The 19,020-nt window shown below is 35.9% G+C and overlaps 1 pseudogene; it reads left to right on the top strand.

The window, feature by feature from the left end:
* Positions 1-3,972: 3,972 nt before the first annotated feature.
* Positions 3,973-5,271, top strand: LOC119249848 (elongation factor 1-alpha 1-like; annotated as a pseudogene).
* The last annotated feature ends 13,749 nt before the right edge of the window (positions 5,272-19,020 follow it).

Here is a 19,020-nt window from a genome sequence, read left to right as displayed (position 1 = left end):
CCATCCTGCCTATAATGGCCATGTTGATACTTCTGGGTTACACGCTAAAGCAGCCTGACTCAGCAATCAGAAACCGTAAAAGAAACAGGAGGGATCTACTGAGTGATTCAACAGCTCCCACAACGATAGTCTTCGGACTGAGAATCTTGTCAACTAAACATAAAAAGACAAATGGACTTAAGAAACAATCCAAAAGTTTCAAAACAAAATACTTAAGCTCACACACTTCTCTGCCTAGCCTCTTAAATTCCCCATATGCCCTGCCCCTCATGAAGCCACCCTGGGACTGCCACTTGATTGGGGACCAATGCCATGGTCCCTATTGTAGAGTAAAAGATTTCATTTTTATATATAAAGATTCATTTATTTATACAAGAACTGAGGTATAGGCCAGAAGCACAGGAGGGTGACAGAATTCACCAGAGACAGAGCAGGGAGCAGAACAGGCAGACAGACCAAAAACACTGCTGAGGGGAGCAGCAGGTAAGACAGGAGAGGTCTGTTGCACCATGTGGGTAGCTTCCTGACTGGCCGGGAATCGAACCGGCACTGCAAAGCCTGCGGAGAGCTTCATACCACTGTGCTCAACCCACTGCACCACCGGAAAGGCCCAATTTCTTGACTATATTATAGCCTGATTATTTCTCGATTGACACACCTTTGTCAGGGATCAGGAGGCATTAATTACAAGGTTCTGTGAGAGACATGGACATATAATTTGCCATGCTTGAGGCCACACAGCACATAGAAATTTCCAGAAGCAAGATAATATGGGGTGTACCATTACCAAAGTCAAGGTAAAACTCAAACTCATTATTAAATCTCCATAAGGACCAGAAGGAAGAGAGTTCTAAGTGTCTTCAAAGAGGATGAAAAGATTCTTCACACCGAAGAAATGCCCAAGATAAAACGCCCATCAGATGTCAAATAATATCAGCCTATGAGCCAAATAGGACTAGCACTTTTATTTGACACAGTATATTAATATTTTTCTAATTTAATGCTAACATTTAGAAATTGAGATTTCACCTAAAATTCCAAGTTTTAGCTTCCTTAGAAAAATCTAAAGCCTACATTCTAACACAGCAGCATAAGCCAGAGCAACCTGACACAGTCTGCTGTCCCCATGGACATTCAAATAATTTTGGTTAGACACCAGCCCCCACCATATTTGAATTTCCCCTACAAAGGTTCAATGACTCTCACTGTTTAAATACCATATTTCTATCTATCTATGAGTTGGATGAACTGAAGCAGTTACAAAGGTGTAATTGAAGCAGATAATCTTGACTGTGTGACTTTTACCACAGTGAACACTGATTTTATATAAAACATAAAACAAAGAACTTGAATATGTGGTTAAGTAGTGTGTCATAAATCATCTGCTTGTTATTATGAGAAAATATGCTCTTTAATCTTATTCATTGGATTGTGAGATAACTATTTATTCTATGTTTACATAAATTGCCTACTATGAGTCAGTTGCTATTCTAAGTTCTAGAAATATTTCAGAATATAGTCCCTACTCTCAGATAACCTTATTTATTGCAAAGAGATTGGTAAGAAACAGTTAATGATTGACTAGAGGGAACTATATTGAACAAATTAAGCAAGATAATGTAAGGAACGTGTACATTTGATACAGCTAGATTTTCCTATCAATTAGCCCTATGTGTAGTATGTAGAGTTAACACATATACTTCACCCTATTCCTCCCAGATCAAACACAATTCCTGTCTTCTAGGCACTCTCAAGGGCTGGTAGGAACTGCATCTTGCCTTTCAAAGCAAAATCTACAAGATAGAAATTGAAGTGGAAGTTCAGGTAATTATCTTGATAGTTCAGACATTAATTTGACCATCTGCTAAATCCCTTAGGTGACAAGCTGAAAATAGAAAACTATTCTAAGATCTGCTCCTACTATTCTGAACCAATTTGTAGACCCTGTCCTGCTGCACAAATTTTTCTGTGATATGTGGATGTCACTTTACTAGTAATTATGAATATTTTACCCTATTCATCTTTCAATCACTTATTTCTGCAAGTGAGAAATTTTCTCCATGGATAAATGAAAAGTCACTATATTCACTATATTTTCCATCTGTCTTTGTTGAGATGAATACAATGAAAAATTAGTCTCATGTATTAAAATAAACATTTTAAATGGAGCTATTTTAAGTCAATTTTTTCAAGTATGGATAAATCGATAAATTGATCAAGATAAATAATAGATTGGTAGGTAGCTAGATAGATAGCATATAATACATGTCTGAGGCATGCTAGTCACCTATGGAAGTGTTTAAAATCTTATTTCATAAAACACTATTTGAAATAACATTAACTTTTTGAAACCATAATAGGCATAAATCTCCTTGAGGCTTTTTTCTGTTTCAGTCAAATATATCTTACCAATAAGTTTTCATTTCATTATTGAATAGCCTCTTCACATTAATAAAAACAGCACTCCAGCTCTCTAGGTAGTTGTTAGCAACATCTACTTCAGTTTTCCAGATGTTGCAAATATTATAATTACTATGCTAAGTGCAATTTACTAAAAATAGGATATATTTCTTGTTCTTTTTTACATAGCATTCTTGCAGAATTCCAGGCCCCTCAGGTATTTAAAATAAAATTATTTTTAAGTCTTTGCCTATACATCAAAATATATAAATTGAAAATGTTGCTTCACAATATTCCTGAAGGAGCATTTTTGACTTGTTTTTCTAGTAGACAAAGAAGTACTGTGTTTACATATACAAGTGAATACAATATACTCAATCAGAAAAGAGACAACAAGTGCTGAAAAGGGAAATGATAGCTAATCAGACATATATATGTCTTTCTGATAAAGTAGAACGTATTGGAAAAGGGATTTTAAAAAACAAGGGCTGTACTATGCATTGTTAAGTAATTCATGCTTTGCTTCTCTAAAAGGAGAGGGAGACTATCATTTTATTGTAGGTTTCTTGTAATTTTGTTGTAAATTTTTCTCTTTCTTTTTATTATTTATAGGAGTTTTCTTCCCACAACCATTCTTTACAGCGCTTTGATCTTTTCTTGCTTCCCCCTCCCTCTTAATCTCAGAGGAGACCTCACTTAATTTCCCCGTGTCTTTTAGTTTTTATAAGTATTGTGCTTTGTCAAATCGTCTGCTATATAAATGTCCAGTATTTGTTTTTATCATTCCAACCTGCTTTACTATATATAATTCCTTCTAACTCCTTCCATATTGCTGTAAATGGCATCATTTTTCTTTCCTTATGCTTGAATAATATTCCACATATTATTCCACATATTATGCACACATTACTCCACATACTATCCACATATGTTTAATCCAATCCTCTATCAGTGGGTACTTAGGTTGTTGTAAATAATATCTCAACAAACAGTAACTCATATTATTTGTGGGGTTGATGGTTTCATGTTCTTTTGATAAATGCCCAAGAGTGGGAATGCTTGATCATATATTACTTTCTTGAGATTTTTTAAGGTATTCTAGATTACCTTCCAAAATGTCTGCACCAAGTTATAGTCCCATCAATAGTATAACAGAGTTCCTCTTTTTTCTGTATCTTCTCTAGCATTTGTTTTGGGGTTGTTCTTTATTTTTAAACAAAACTAACTGCAACAAGGTTTTCCATTCTAAACAGAGCATCCAGGCAATCCACACATTTTTCTCTCTACTTGACACCTATCTTCCCAGCCCAAGTACAACTGAATTTCTTGTTATTTAAGGAATAATAACATGTTCTATCTCCAAGGTAACAAATTTTCTCAGGATCTTAGTTATCAGTTCAGAAAACATACACACACATACACTATTATTACACATATATTGTAGTCATATTTTAGTAGTATAAACTCTGCTACTGATATCTTTAATTCAAAGAAAAATAATACATATTTTATGCAATGAGTTTTCCATCAGAACTTAGGTATTGTTAAAGTCACAGCTAAACCAAATCCAGCATGGGAAAGGAAATGTTTCAAATCAACACAGTCGTCATTGGACACAGATCTGGGTAAGTCTACCACTGCTGGTCATCTGCTCTCGAAGGGTAGCTCAGACAAAAGAAACATTGAAATAATTGAGAAGGAGATTGCTGAGATGGGAGAGGGCTCTACCGGGTATGCCTAGGTCTTGAATAAACTGAACGCTGAATAAAAGCACGGCATCACCATTGCTATCTGACTCAGGAAATTTGAGACTAGAAAGTATTTGGCAAGCATCATTGATGCTTCAGGACACAGCGATGTTAGTAAAAGCATGATAACAGACATATGCAGGCTGACCAAGATCAGGCTGTCCTGATTGCTGCTCCTGATGTTGGTGATGAAGCAGGATGAGCAGACCTATGAGCAAGCCTGCTGGCTCACACACTAGGAGTGAAGAAACTAATTGTTGGTATTAACAAAAGGGATTCCACTAAGCCACACTACAGCTAAAAGAGATAGGAAGAAATCCGGACACAGTAGCATTTGTGCCAGTTCTCGTTGGAATAGTAACAATATGCTGGAACCAAGTGCTAACAGGGGATGGAAAGTCACCCATAACGATGGCAATGCCAATGGAACCACACTGCTTGAAGTTCTGGATTGCAGCCTGCCACCAACTCATCCAACTAACAAGCCTTTGCACCTGCCCCCCCATGACATCTACGAAATTGGTGGTATTGCCCCAGTGGACTGATTTAAAATTGTCTTTCACAAACCTGACAGAGTGGTCACCTTTGCTCCAGCCAACCTTTCAAGTAAAGTAAAATCTGCTGAAATGCACTTTGAGGGAAGCTTTGAGTGAGGCTCTTCCTGGAGACAATGTGTGCTTCAACATCAAGAACTGTCAGTCAAAGATGTTTGTGGTGGCAATGTGACTGGCACAGGAAATATGACCTACCAATGGAAGTGGCTGGCTTCATAGCTCAGGTGATTATTCTGACTCATCCAGACCAAATCAGTGCAGGATATGCACCTGCACTGGATTGTTACACATGTCATATTGCTTGTAAATTTACTGAGCTTGGGGAGAAAATTGATCATTATCCTGGATAAAAGGTGGAAATCAGCCCCAAGTTCTGAAACCTAACGATGCTGCGTTATTGGTATGGATCCTGGTAACTCCATGTGTGTTGAGAGCTTCTCTGATGATCCTCCTCTTGGCCATTTTGATGTTGGTAACGAGACAGTTGCTGTAGGTGCATAAGAAGGCAGCTTGAGCTGGCAAGATCACAAAGTCTGCCCACAGAGCTAAGAAAGCTAACTGAGTATTAGCCTCACTACCTGTCTGTTACCCTAGTCCTAATCAGTGGTAGGAAAATGTCTCAAACGCTTTGTCTCAACTAAGTCTAATAGTGAAAGACAAGTTAATGATAACAATGCAACAGAATGTCTTCTGAAGGGAACGAGAGTGTCTTATGGAGCATGTATGTGTATGTGTGTGTGTTTGTGTGGCATTTTAAAGTTGTTTGTGTTTAAAATCAGCACTTTTTAAAATTTTATACATTTTTTTACATCATTTTTCATTTTTGCACAATGTATGCATTTTCATCTTGGTTATAGTCCCCATACAACTCCCACCCCCCTTGTTTTTATCCTACTCCCTCCCCTCTCCCCACACCGCCTAGTAGTGTGTCTCTGATTTATAGTTGCTTGTTGATTTTGATTTTTACTTTATTATAATTAGGTTAAAATCAGTATTTTTAGGGCCTCCCTGATGGCACAAGAGGTTAAGCACCACACTATGAAGCCTCTGCAGCCTCCGCAGCACGAGTTCTATCCCTGCTGGCCAGGGAGAAACCCACAGGGTGAGGCAGACCTCTCCTGTCTCGCCCGCTGCTCCTCTCAGCAGTGTATTTCAGCCAGTCTGCCTGTTCTGTTTCCCACTCTGTCTCTGGTGAATCCTCTCACTCCCCACATCTCTGGCCTGTACCCCAGATCTTGTATGCATAAATAAATCTTTTTAAAAAAGTCAGTACTTTTTAATGAAAACATCTTGGCCAAAAATTTAGCACAGAGATTTGAGGTACATTAAAACAAAGTTTAATATAAAACAAGAAACAAAGAAAAACAACATATTTTTTCATATTTCAGCTTTAATTAAATTCATATTTCAAGTTAATGCAAATAAATATGATAAATTATTAATAAATATATTTAAATATTATTCAATAAGAATTGTAAAAGTGGACATACTACACAATTATTCAAAAAATATAGAACTAAAAATCAAATATAAAAATTATCTATGGGCACTCATATAGTTTACATAATTAAACATAAAATTCATATATATATAAAATGTTAGCTATATAAGACATATACAGTAAAAATAAAGTAAAATACTATAATTGTTAATATTCTATTTCCAATATGTGAATTAATCCTGTTTTTACAGAAACTTAAATTATTGTATTGTATTGTAAATTATTGTATATACAAATAAGAAAGATTCTGTTTTATGTTAGGACACAACTAATCCATTATTTCTAAGAATTCTCTTATTTAACTCATCTTCATACACTTTAAAATGTAGAAATTTCAACTCCTTTGCATTTCTAAGATTCCAGGCACTTTTTTCTTCAAATTGGATTGACATTTTAAAGAAATGCCTGTGGGGTAGAAAGAAGAGCACATCATTTATGACCTGGCTAGTTACTTTAAAATATGTATAGTTTTAATGTAGTTATTTTTCTTTTTGCTTAAAGAATCTGTAAACTCTTAATTTATGTAATAATTCTGAGCATGTAGACTAATGTGTGTGTGGAGGATGAGGAAGGTTATCAGACACTTTAAATATGACTTCTCCACTAAGATTCTGCATAACAACACAAAAATGAACTTGATGTCACCTAACTCAGAAATATTCCCAGAATGTAGTCATCGGTAATAGAGTGTCATTGCAATGTCTTGTTAAATAATAGAAACAGATACTATCACATAACTTCTACAAAGGAAATCACTAAGTCCTAGACTCTGCAATTTTAAAGGAGCATATTGATCAGTTCTGTCTTCTGTGAATCTAGTCCAAGGAAAGTATAAGCTTCCACATGCTGTTTTAAATATTAGTACTTGTTTGTTGAGAACTTTTCCAATTATTATGTTGTTTTTTTTTTAACTTTATGTAAATTTACATTCACATGAAGTATATTAAACGAGGAAAGAGATTAAATATGGGCTGATTTAGACCATTTAGATAAATATGGCCTGATAAATATGGCTTGATGAATTTTCTTGACTTATTCATGTTTCATGTTATTTAAAAGGTTTGAGCTAGGTTAAGTATATAGATTCAAGTATCTTGTCATTGAAACTGAAATAATCCAGTTAATTTCATTAATCCAAAAAAGGGAAGGTTTTAAATTTACCAATAGCAAATATGCATAATTAAGAGGTCCAGAAGATGGATCAACATGGCAGTGGGGAAACACTGCGAGTAAGTCCTCCCATAAAAAAAAAATAGTTAATAGGGAGGAAAAGTGGCAGTTCCCTGTGAGAACTGAGACATGGAAGACTCTGTCAAACAGCCCTAAGAAGAGAGTAGTCATAAAAGAGGACGAAAAGAGAGGAAAGCTCAGAAACCTGCTACCCACCCCCACCCACAAAGTAGGCACACTCCAAGCAACAGAAAGGAGAAAAAAAAAACAAAAAAACCAAAAAATAACAAGAACAAACTACAGATCAAGCAGGGCAGTGAGTGGAAAGGAACTACTGCAGGCACCACACCCCTTGAACAGGAACTGTGGAGAACTGTGGCCAGAGAGGTGAGTGAATGGCTCTGGCCACAATTAGAGGAAGATAAGGACTCAGTGGAGAGACCTGCAAATAGCCCAAGGCCAGCCTGTAAGCTTGTGTGGAAAAGCCCAGTGCTCAGAAAGCATATGCAGATCCGGGGTTCCTGGGGAGACTCCGTAGGAACCTTCACTGAGGTGAATGACCTTCATTGAGTAATCAAAAGCCAAGCTCCAGATGCGCCATATATAAGACAGGGAGCTTTGTATCCAGACCTCACCAAAACTGTGTGGAACGGAGAAGGCTGGCCCACAGTCAGAGGTGAGCAGGAACCCCCACACAAACCAGGCCCCACGACTGGCTGCCAGTTGAAGCCCAGAGGGGGATCCAGCCACCACTGGGGCACAGGGAGAGTACAGGGGAGTGCCTCTCAGATGCTCCATCTTTAAGACAGGGACCGTCACATTCAGACCTCACCAAACTGTGGAACTGAGAAAGGGCTATCCCCACAGTCAGAGCTTCCAATATCGCAGAAGGAGCTCACTAAAGAGATGCAGGCCAGTACCAGTGACACAGTGTCCCAATGCATAGGACAAATCAGAAAACAAACAGCAGGGAGAAGAAAAACTACAAGTAAGTCCTCAGGAAAAGGACACACCACAAAAAGAAAATGAACCACCAGACTGCAACAACAGTGACTTGGAAGAACTTCTGAGCCTTCCCAATAGAGAATTTAAAATCACCATGATTAAAAAACTGAAAGAAGTCAGAAATGATACTGGAAAAATAATCAATGATCAGAAGAATGAAATTGAGTCCCTATAGAGGGAAGTAAAGGAAACACAGGAGATCAAAGGATTAATGGAGGAGCTGAAGAACTCTGGGAAAAGCAATGAAAGCAGAATAATGAAATGGAAGAACTAATAAGCACTCTTGAAGACACAGAAATAAAAAGAACCAAAACAGAAAGGGAAAGAGAATTACAAAGGAAAAAGGATGAGGAAAGACTTCAGGAACTATCTGACTCCATGAGGAAAGGAAATATAAGAGTTATAGGGATCCCAGAAGAAGAGGAGAGAGACACAGGAACAGAGAAAATATTCAAGGAGATAATCAATGAGAACTTCCCAAGCATGAAGAGGGAGATGAAAATAGACATACAAGAAACAAGAAGAACACCTAACTTCCATGATGAAAGGAAAAATACAGCAAGACACATAATAGTAAAGCTTCAAGAATCCAGAAAAGGAAAAAATAATGAAACTGACAAGAGGAAAGAAAACAGATAACATACAAAGGAAAACCAAACAGGCTAACATCAGACTTCTCCGAAACACTATAGGCAAGGAGAGAGTGGAGGGACATAGTCAACAAAACTCCAAGACAACAAAAGCCAACCAAGAAAACTCTATCCCACAAAGCTTTCCTTCCTCTATGAAGAAAAAATAAGGACCTACCCAGACAAACAGAAACTCCAGAATTTCATTACAACTAAACCCCCACTCCAAAAAATACAACAAGGAGTCCTGAAGCCAGAACCAACAGAGAGATGGATAAGAACAAACAAGACAAACAATAAAACACAGAAAAGACAAAATGGCAAATACAGATGCCTACATATCAATATTAACTCTAAATGTGAACTAAACTCCTCAATAAAAAGACACAGAGTAACAAGCTGGACTAAGAAACAAAACCCAACATTTTGCTGTCTCCAGGAAACACATTTAACTACAAAAGATAAAAATAGACTGAAAGTAAAAGTCTGGGGGGAAAAATCCTACAGGCAAATGGATCAAAAAAGAAAGCAGGAACAGCTATACTTATATCAGATAAAAAAGATTTCAAACTCAAAAAGATAAAAAGAGACCCTGACGGTCACTACATTATGATCAAGGAGACAATACACCAAGAAGACATAACACTCATTAACATATATTTACCTAATGAAGAAGTACAAAAATATATCAGAGAATTATTATCATCTCTGAAAACAGACATCAGAGAAAATATATATGTAGTAAGAGACTTCAACACACCATTATCAACAATGATTAGATCAATGAGACAAAAAATAAGTAAGGACACTAAAATTCTAAATAAGGAATTAGAGTTCATGGTCTTAACAGACATCTATAGAACACTGCACCCAAAAAAATCTGAGTACACATTTTTCTCAAGCGTACACAGATCATTCTCCAGGATTGATCACATACTGGGACACAAGGCAAACATCAACAGATACACTAAGAATGAAATCATACCAACCATCTTCTCTGACCATGAAGGCATCAAACTAGAAATAAACCATAAAAAGAAGGCAAGGAACCCTCCTGACTCATGGAGATTGAAACCCACACTACAGGAAGACCACTGGACTAATGAGAAGATCAAAGAAGAAATTAAAAAATACTTTGAAAGAACACAAAGAAACAACCTAATCTCACATCTCAAAGAACTAGAAAAAGAACAATTAACAAGCCCTAAAACAACTAGAAGAAAGGAAATAATAAAAATCAAAGCAGAAATAAATGAAATACAAATAAAAAAATCCAAAAGATCAATGAAACAAAAAATTGGTTCTTTGAAAAAATAAATAAAATAGACAACCCCCTAGCCAGACTCACAAAGGAAAAATGGGAGAAAGCAGATAAATATGATCACAAATGAAAGAGGAGAAATCACAACAGACACAGCAGAAATCAAAAGAATAATCAGAAACTACTATGAAGAGTTCTACGCAAACAAAATCACCCAAAGCCAGATAAAGAAGAAATAGAACATCTAAAGAGCCAATTGAAGTAGTGAAATTGAATTGGTAATCAAAAACCCTCCCCAAAAACAAAAGCCCAGGATCAGATGGATTACAAATGAATTCTAGCAAACATTCAGAAATGAACCAGTGCCTATGCTTCACAAACTCTTTCAAAAAATTGAGAAGGAAGGGATAATACCAAACATGTTCTATGAAGCCAACATTACACTAATACCAAAACCAAAAAAGGACAACACAAAAAAGAAAACTAAAGGTCAATATCTCTAATGAACACTGAAGCAAAAATCCTCAATAAAATTTTAACTAACAGAATCCAACAGTGTATCTGTAATTCACCACGACCAAGTAGGATTTATTCCAGGGACACAAGGATGGTTCAACATCTGAAAATCAGTCAGTGTAATCCAACACATCAACAAAAAGAAATATAAAAACCATATGATAATATCAATAGATGTGAGAAAGCTTTTGACAAAGTACAACACCCATTTATGATAAAGGCCCTGGAAATCCTTGGGATACAAGGAATATACCTCAACATCATAAAGGCCATATATGACAAGCCCATAGCCAGTATCATTCTCAATGATGAAAAGTTGAAAGCATTTCCATTAAGATCTGGAACAAGACAAGGATGTCCACTCTCACCACTGCTTTTCAATATAAAACTGGAAGTTCTAGCCAGAGTGATAAGACAAGAGAAAGACATACATGGAATCCAAATAGGGAAGGAAGAAATAAAACTATCACTGATCACAGATGATATGATAATATACATAGAGAACTCCAAAAACTCCATAGAAAAACCAATCAAATTAATGAATCAGTTTAGTAAAGCAGCAGGATACAAAATCAACACACAAATATCAGTAGCTTTCCTATACACAAACAATAAATCTGAAGAAGAAGAAATCAAGAAAACCATCCGTTTTAGTATTTAAACAAAAAAAAAATCAAATACTTGGGAAAAAAAAACTAACAAAAGAGGTAAAGGACCTATACAAAGAAAACTGTAAAACACTGTTAAAAGAAATAGAAGAAGACACAAAGAAATGGAAAGACATCCCCTGCTCCCTGCTCATGGACTGGAAGAATTAACATTATCAAAATGGCCATCCTACCAAAAGCAATGTACAGATTCAATGCTATTCCAATAAAAATTTCAATGACATTCTTCAAAGAAATAGACACATATTGATGAAATTCATATGGCGCCACCAAAAACCCCAAATAGCCAAAGCTCTTCTGAACAAAAAAAAAAAAAAGAAGGGAATGGAGGTATCACACTCCCAGACTTCAAACTATACTGCAAAGCCATAATAATCAAAACAGCATGGTATAGGAACAAGAACAGAGACATGGACCAATGGAACTGACAAAGGAGAAAGAATATGCAATTTCCCAGTAAATGGTGCTGGGAAAACTGGGTCGCTACCTGCAAAAGAATGAAGCTTGACTACTACCTCACCCCATGCACAAAAACCAATTCAAAATAGATTAAAGAACTAGGCATAAGACCCGAAACCATAAAATATATAGAAGGAAATATAGGCAAAACACTATGTGACATACACCTCAGTAACATCTTTACAGACACATCACCCAAAGCAGTGATAGTGAAGGCAAAGATAAACAGCTGGGACTACATCAAATTAAAGAGCTTCTGTACAGCAAAAGAGACAGTAACCAAAACAAAGAGAAACCCCACTGACTGGGAGAAAATTTTTGCACCCAACACTAATGATAAAGGACTGATCACAAAAATCTACAAAGAGCTGATGAGACAAAACAAAAACAAAGTAAATAACCCCGTCAAAAAATGGGCAGAAGAGCTAAAAAGGAACTTCTCCAAAGAGAAAATGCAAATGGCCAACAGGCATATGAAAAAATGTTCAACATCACTTGTAATCAGGGAAATGCAAATCCAAACCATACTGAGATACCATCTTACACCAGTGAGAATGGCACATATTGAAAAAAAAAAAAAATAGCAACAACAAATGTTGGTGAGGATGTGGAGAAAAAGGAACTCTCCTGCACTGCTGGTGGCAGTGCAAACTGGTCCGACCACTATGGAGAGGTGTGTGGAGATTCCTCAACCTGCTAAAGATGGAGTTTCCACATGGTCCAGCAATTCCACTCCTAGGTATTTACCCAAAGGACACAGAAACAGTAATTCAAAAGGGCACCTGCACCCCTATGTTTATAGCAGCACTATCTACAATAGCTACCTATGGAAACAACCCAAATGCTCAAAAATAGATGGCTGGATCAAGAAGATGTGGTACATATACACAATGGAATATTACTCAGCAATCAAAAAAGATAAACACATGCAATTTGCAGCAAAATGGATAGAGCTGGAAGGGGTCATGCTCAGCGAAATAAGCCAGAAAGAAAAAGAAAAATGGTCTCACTCATAGCAGGAATTTAGAAAACCTAAATAAGGGGGCAGGAAAAAGACTAATTATACTAATGTAAAAATCAAAATCAACAAAGCAACTATAAACCAGAGAAACACTATGGGGGTGGTGAAAGGGAGTAGGATCAAAACAAGGCAGGTGGGAATTGTATGGGCACTATATCCAAGATGAAAATGTATACATTGTGCAAAAATGAAAAATGATGTAAAAATTATATAAAATAAAATTTTTTAAAAATTTTAAGAGGTCCAGTTATTAATATATAATTGATTTTTAATAAGAATAACAACAGTATAGTAACAATAAGCCAGGATTATTTCAGCAATTATCACAACAAACATTTATGATGATCTAAGTAAATCCTTATGCAGTTATTGAGGCTAGAGTAGGTTATACTAGCCAGATAGATATATTTATGCATACTTTTAGACTGCAAGTACTCTTAAGAGTCTCATTTTCACCCTCACAAATTGAGGAACCACTTGCTTTAACAGGATTTGTCCCTGATACTGAAATCTGAACTAGAAAAGGTTAAATACATAAAACACTTGAAACAACTACTTATTAGAAAGATCTTTGCAAAGAAATGAGTATCATTCAGTCTTCTACATGAATTCTTATTTTGTAAATGAATATTATAATTTTCACTCGATTTGTTTAGGCTTTAAAAGTACTGTATTGCGGGCCTCCCCGGTGGAGCAGTGGTTGAGCGCTGGGTTGCAAAGCTGCCCGCAGCCTATGTGGCGCTGGTTCGATCCCCCGCTGCTCCCCAGCCACTGGAGGAGGGTCCCACATGGCGTGCAGACCTCTCTTGCCGCCCGCTGCTCCCCTCAGCAGTGTACTTCGGTCCTTCTGCCTGCTCTGTTCCCTGCTCTGGCTCTGGTGAATTCTCTCACCCTCCCGCACTTCGGACTGTACCCAGTGCTTGTATGTATAAACAAACAAACAAATAAATAAATAAATAAATCTTTAAAAGTACTGTATTGCTCTAAAGTTCTAAGCATATTAGGCAGGATGAAAATTCTGACCTGTCATTTCACTTTGAAAAAGTATGTGCTAGAGCTTACGACAATTTCAGACTGTGTTTTTGCCCCCTTGCTTTTCCTTCTACTCTATAATAACTTTTCTTCTCCTTACCTATAATGCATAAATCAAAATTTTAGGATGTGGTTCTACTTTTACTAAATCTTATGACCAGACTAGAAAAGGTAGACCTTTAACTAGTTATTCTCATCTAATATCTATCTGCATATAGTCTCTGAAAAATAATAAAATAACATCAAATGTAGAAAGAATTTTTTAATCACTTAGGACTATATTAAAAATTCAAATTTGCCAGTCACTGTTGAGGGCATTTAAATTCAATAAACCAATCTGAATGTTTAGATCACACTTTAACACTAAGTGGAAAATCTACAAAGTAAGCAATAACAATGTGGCACTGAAAGCAGTTTTCTGTATTTTCAAATTACTAAAAATTTCTTAAATCCAGGCTACTCAAAAAAACCTTGAATAGACAAAGCTCTCCTTACTAAAAAGAAGGAGAGAAGAGGTATCACACTCCCAGACTTCAAACTATACTACAAAGCCATAATAATTAAAACAGCACAGTATTGAAACAAAAACAGACTCACAGACAATGGAATCAAATATAAAACCCAGAAATAAGTCACACATATATGGACAACTAATCTTTGACAAAGGGGCAAAGAATATGCAATGAAACAAGGACCATTTGTTCAAAAATGGTGCTGGGAAAACTGGACCATCACATGCAAAAGAATGAAACTAGACTACAACCTCACACCATGTACAAAAACTAACTCAAAATGGATAAAAGAATTGAACATGACTTAAAACTATAAAATATGTAGAAGAAAATATAGGTGAAACATCACATGACATACATTTCAGAAACATCTTTAAAGACTCATCCCCCAAAGCAAAGAAAGTGAAGGAAAAGAAAAAGAACTTGGATTACATCAAACTAAAAAGCTTCTTCACAGCAAAAGAGACTTTAACCAAAACAAAGAGATACTCTGCTGATTAGAAGAAAATTTTTGCATTCCACACAACTGATAAGGGATTGATCACAAAGATCTACAAAGAGCTCACTCAACTCAACAAAAACAAAGTAAACAATCCAGTCAAAAAATGAGCAGAAGAGCTAAAAAGACACTTCTCCAAAGAGGAAAAGCAAATATCCAACAGGTATATGACAAAATGCTCAATCATTTATAATCAGGGAAATCCAAATCCAAACCACAATGAGATACCACCTTACACCAGTAAGAATGGCACATATCAAAAAAATAAAAAGCAACAACAAATGGTGGTGAGTTGGTGACAAAAAGGAACTCTTCTACACTGCTGGTGGAAATGCAAACTGGTCCAAACACTATAGAAAGCTGTGTGGAGGTTCCTCAAACTACTAAAAATGGAGCTACCATACTAGCAATTCCACTCCTAGGGATTTACCCAATGGACACAAAAATAGTGGTTCAAAAGAGCATCTGTACACCTACGTTTATTGCAGCACTATTTACAGTAGGTAAAACCTGGAAACAACCCAAATGCCCAAAAATAGATGACTGGATCAAGAAGATGTGGTTTATATACACAATGAAATACTATCCAGCAATCAAAAAAGCAAAACTCGTGCCATTTGCAGCAACTTGGATGGAGCTGGAAGGGATTATACTCAGTGAAATAAGTCAGAAGGAAAAAGAAAAATATCATATAATTTTACTTATAGGAGGAATATAATGAAACCAAATAAGGGATCAGGAAAAAATGATAACATTAGTAAATAAATAAACAAAATTAACAGGCAACTATAAATAAGAGACATTTTGCAGGGTATGGGGAGGGAGAGGGATCAAAACAGAGGAGGGAAGAGCACAAGGGCCTATTGTAATGGTGAACTGGCAGTGGGAATTTTACAGGGGCTACACCTAAAAGGAAAAAGTAAATATTCTACAAAAATGAACAATGATATAAAATATATAAAAATAAATAAATTTAAAAATAAAAGAAATTTAGGCTATTAAACAGAATTAGAAAAATAAAATACATACACATAGGATGGGTCCTCTATGTCGGTGAGCACAGTGGACTCACTGCTAATCTTGTTAGCAATCCAGCACATCTTTTGCAGTCTAAGAAAATATATTTAAAGGTAAATTATACGTATAGTACCATGAATGTAGAAAAAACCATGGTAATCATTGTTGTTAAGTCATACTAATGAGATGTTATAATTTAATAAGTACTTAATATACTTAGTACTTAACTTGGATTTTCTCCTTAATCCTTCTAACAATATAACCAGGTAGGGGCTATTGTTACTGTCACTATGAAGGTGAGAAAACATTCTCAAAATATTAAGAATCTCATATCTAAAGCAGGTTGCTTCTAAAGCCCAAACTTTTGCCAGCCTGCTGTGTTACCACTCAATTTTCCTTGATTCTGACATGATCTTTTTTCCTGGACATTTAATAAAAGTTATTTTCAAAAAAATTACAACGGACACATCCTGAGTATAATTAAGTACTTTTTGAGATAACTAATCTAATTATAAAGAACAAAATGCTTAAAATATATTTTCTTTAAAAGGAAAGTTTTGGCTAAGAAAGGAATTTAAAAAACAGTCCGTTGAGTTATCACAATAATCACATGATTTGGACAGTTTAAATAAAAGAATTTAAACATTATGCTTAGAATTACTATTAATTTCAGTAATTTACATATCCAAATTAATTCACTTGAGAAAATTTTAAAACACAAGCTACTGTTATTCAGAAAAATCTGTCACTCATTTATAAATGTGATTGAAACTATTTACTTTAAAATACTTAGGGGGATATAGTTCAAGATCATTGCATTTTTTCATTTCTATGAGAAAGAAACTTATTCATGCCAAGGAACTTGAAAAATGATCAAAGGTTTAAATTCTAACATATTTTGAGCCTTAAGGAAATCTGGCTCTTCTCAGATTTGAATATTATCCTAATTAGAATGTGGTTTTATTCCTTAGAGCATCAACAGGATTAGCTTAAGTATTGTCAATGTTATAAATAGCATCCCATACATTATTTAGTCTATTCCCATTCATGAATAGCCAAAAGTTGAAATTCATTGCATTGGATTTAAAGATTAAGAAAAAAATTACTTATGAGCTGGCATTGAGCAATCCCTGCTATTGTTGATAGAGTCGATGGAAATGTTTGCTTCATTCAGCTGAAAAGGTGACTGGCCCTATGGAATAGGAAAAGAATGCTATGATAGACATAAATGTGTTTTCCAAACAAATTTGCCAGCTCTTTATGGACGAAGATAATGTAACTATTGGTTACATCCTTCCACTCCCTTAAAAGAACTTGCCTAAGATCTCTCACCTAAACTCTGTAGGAAGTATGAGGTGTAATCTGTGAAAAATAATCTAAATTCATTCCACATTCTCAACGTCTCATATGATGGAACTTTCACTTTCAGCAGAACTCTTTAGAATAATTAAGAGAAGAATGATCTAGACAAAAAAAAAATCTAAGCAAGCAAATCAAGTGGACATGGAAAATAAAAAAATAAAATATCCTTGGCTTCTATTTTCTGTTCTCTGTTTTTTTCTTTAGTTGGAATTAATATTTATATGCAGAAACATTTATTCTGCTTTCTAATTATAGCAATTTGTGTTTTATTACTATCAAGCACTATTGTAAAGAAGACAGAACCTTGAGACTCCTTCATTTATCTCCCTAAATCCAAAATAGACCCCACCAAAAGTCATCCTTATCCTTACATTTGCTTTTTTTGGGAAGTAGGAGAACCCACAGTCCCTCCATTAACAGTCTGTTTAGAAACACTCAGTATCAGGAAATTTCTTACTCTTCCTTATGCCTGAAGTGGAGCTTGGTTTGATCCTCACAGACCACCTTTCTGAACTTAATTAACAAATATAGCAATTGGCTTTGCTTGACTAAGTGGGAAAACCATATTTTTCCCAGTTTTTGGCCTGAGGTGTAAAAATGCAAGGTAGCAGGGATGACAGGAATAGAGAAGTGATGCCAACAGTAAATGTAAGGGTGGGTGCACTGTTCAAAGCAACACAGTTATTGGCTAGGGTGTGGGGTTTAGGATGAGTTGGCATGATTCACAAAGCTGATATAAAGAATAAAACCAAGTCCTGAGAGATATTTCACTAATGCTTAAGATATGGCTTATGAAAGCGTTTTCAACACCTTCTATTGATTGCCCCATTGAATGGGGAGCACAGCCTAAAGTCCTTAGCATACCACTAGGATTCTTCACAACACAACTCCCGCCTGCCTTTCCAACCATACTTTTTGCCCAGTGACCACACATTCCTCTAGTTAAGCCTACCCCGCACTCCATCTGGTTTGCATTACTGTTAATACAAGTTAATAGCATTTGTCCATATCCCTAATTGGACTGTGAACCTCTTAATATCTATCCCTAATTCCATATCCCTAGTGCCTACCACAGTCATTGGCATATCAGTTTTATTTAATTGACTCACTGATAAATTTTCTGCTTACCTGTAAAGTGCTTTATGAATTTGTCTTTTAAATTCAAATCTCTTGGGAATATTTCTGAAAAGAAAAAAATAAATAAAACCTCACAATTTCTTGAAAGCATTTCCACCATTAGAAATATCATTGCAAGTATTAAACATATGAACTTGTGGCAGTTTGTGTAGCTGACCCCAAATCTTGATCTCCAGCCCTGGCCATTCCAGGGGCAGCAGACCTCCAGGAGAGCAAACTGCTCACTCTACAACTTAACCTAATAGGCCTTTCAAGAGTGTAAAGTCAGAACTGAACATACAATTTCTCTCCTGTGCAGACCTGTTTCTCTGCTACATTCCCCAATCTCAGTAAATGGCATCACACTTTACCCCTTGCTCAAGCCAAATATCAGGAAAGTACCCTGTCCTGTACCACTACATCCAATCCAGCAACTAATTTTGTGTCTTTCACCTCCAAACATTACCCAAGACCCATGCACTTCTGCTTCCTCTCACACAAGACTAGTCCAAGAACTCATACTCTTGTAACTACTCTTGGGCATTAGACT

This window comes from Talpa occidentalis, unplaced genomic scaffold (genome assembly GCF_014898055.3).
Source record: "Talpa occidentalis isolate TD23 unplaced genomic scaffold, MPIMG_talOcc4v2.1, whole genome shotgun sequence".
Classification (NCBI taxonomy): domain Eukaryota; kingdom Metazoa; phylum Chordata; class Mammalia; order Eulipotyphla; family Talpidae; genus Talpa; species Talpa occidentalis.
The sequence above is the reverse complement of the archived record's forward strand: the minus strand, read 5'-3'. Positions and strand labels throughout refer to the sequence as shown.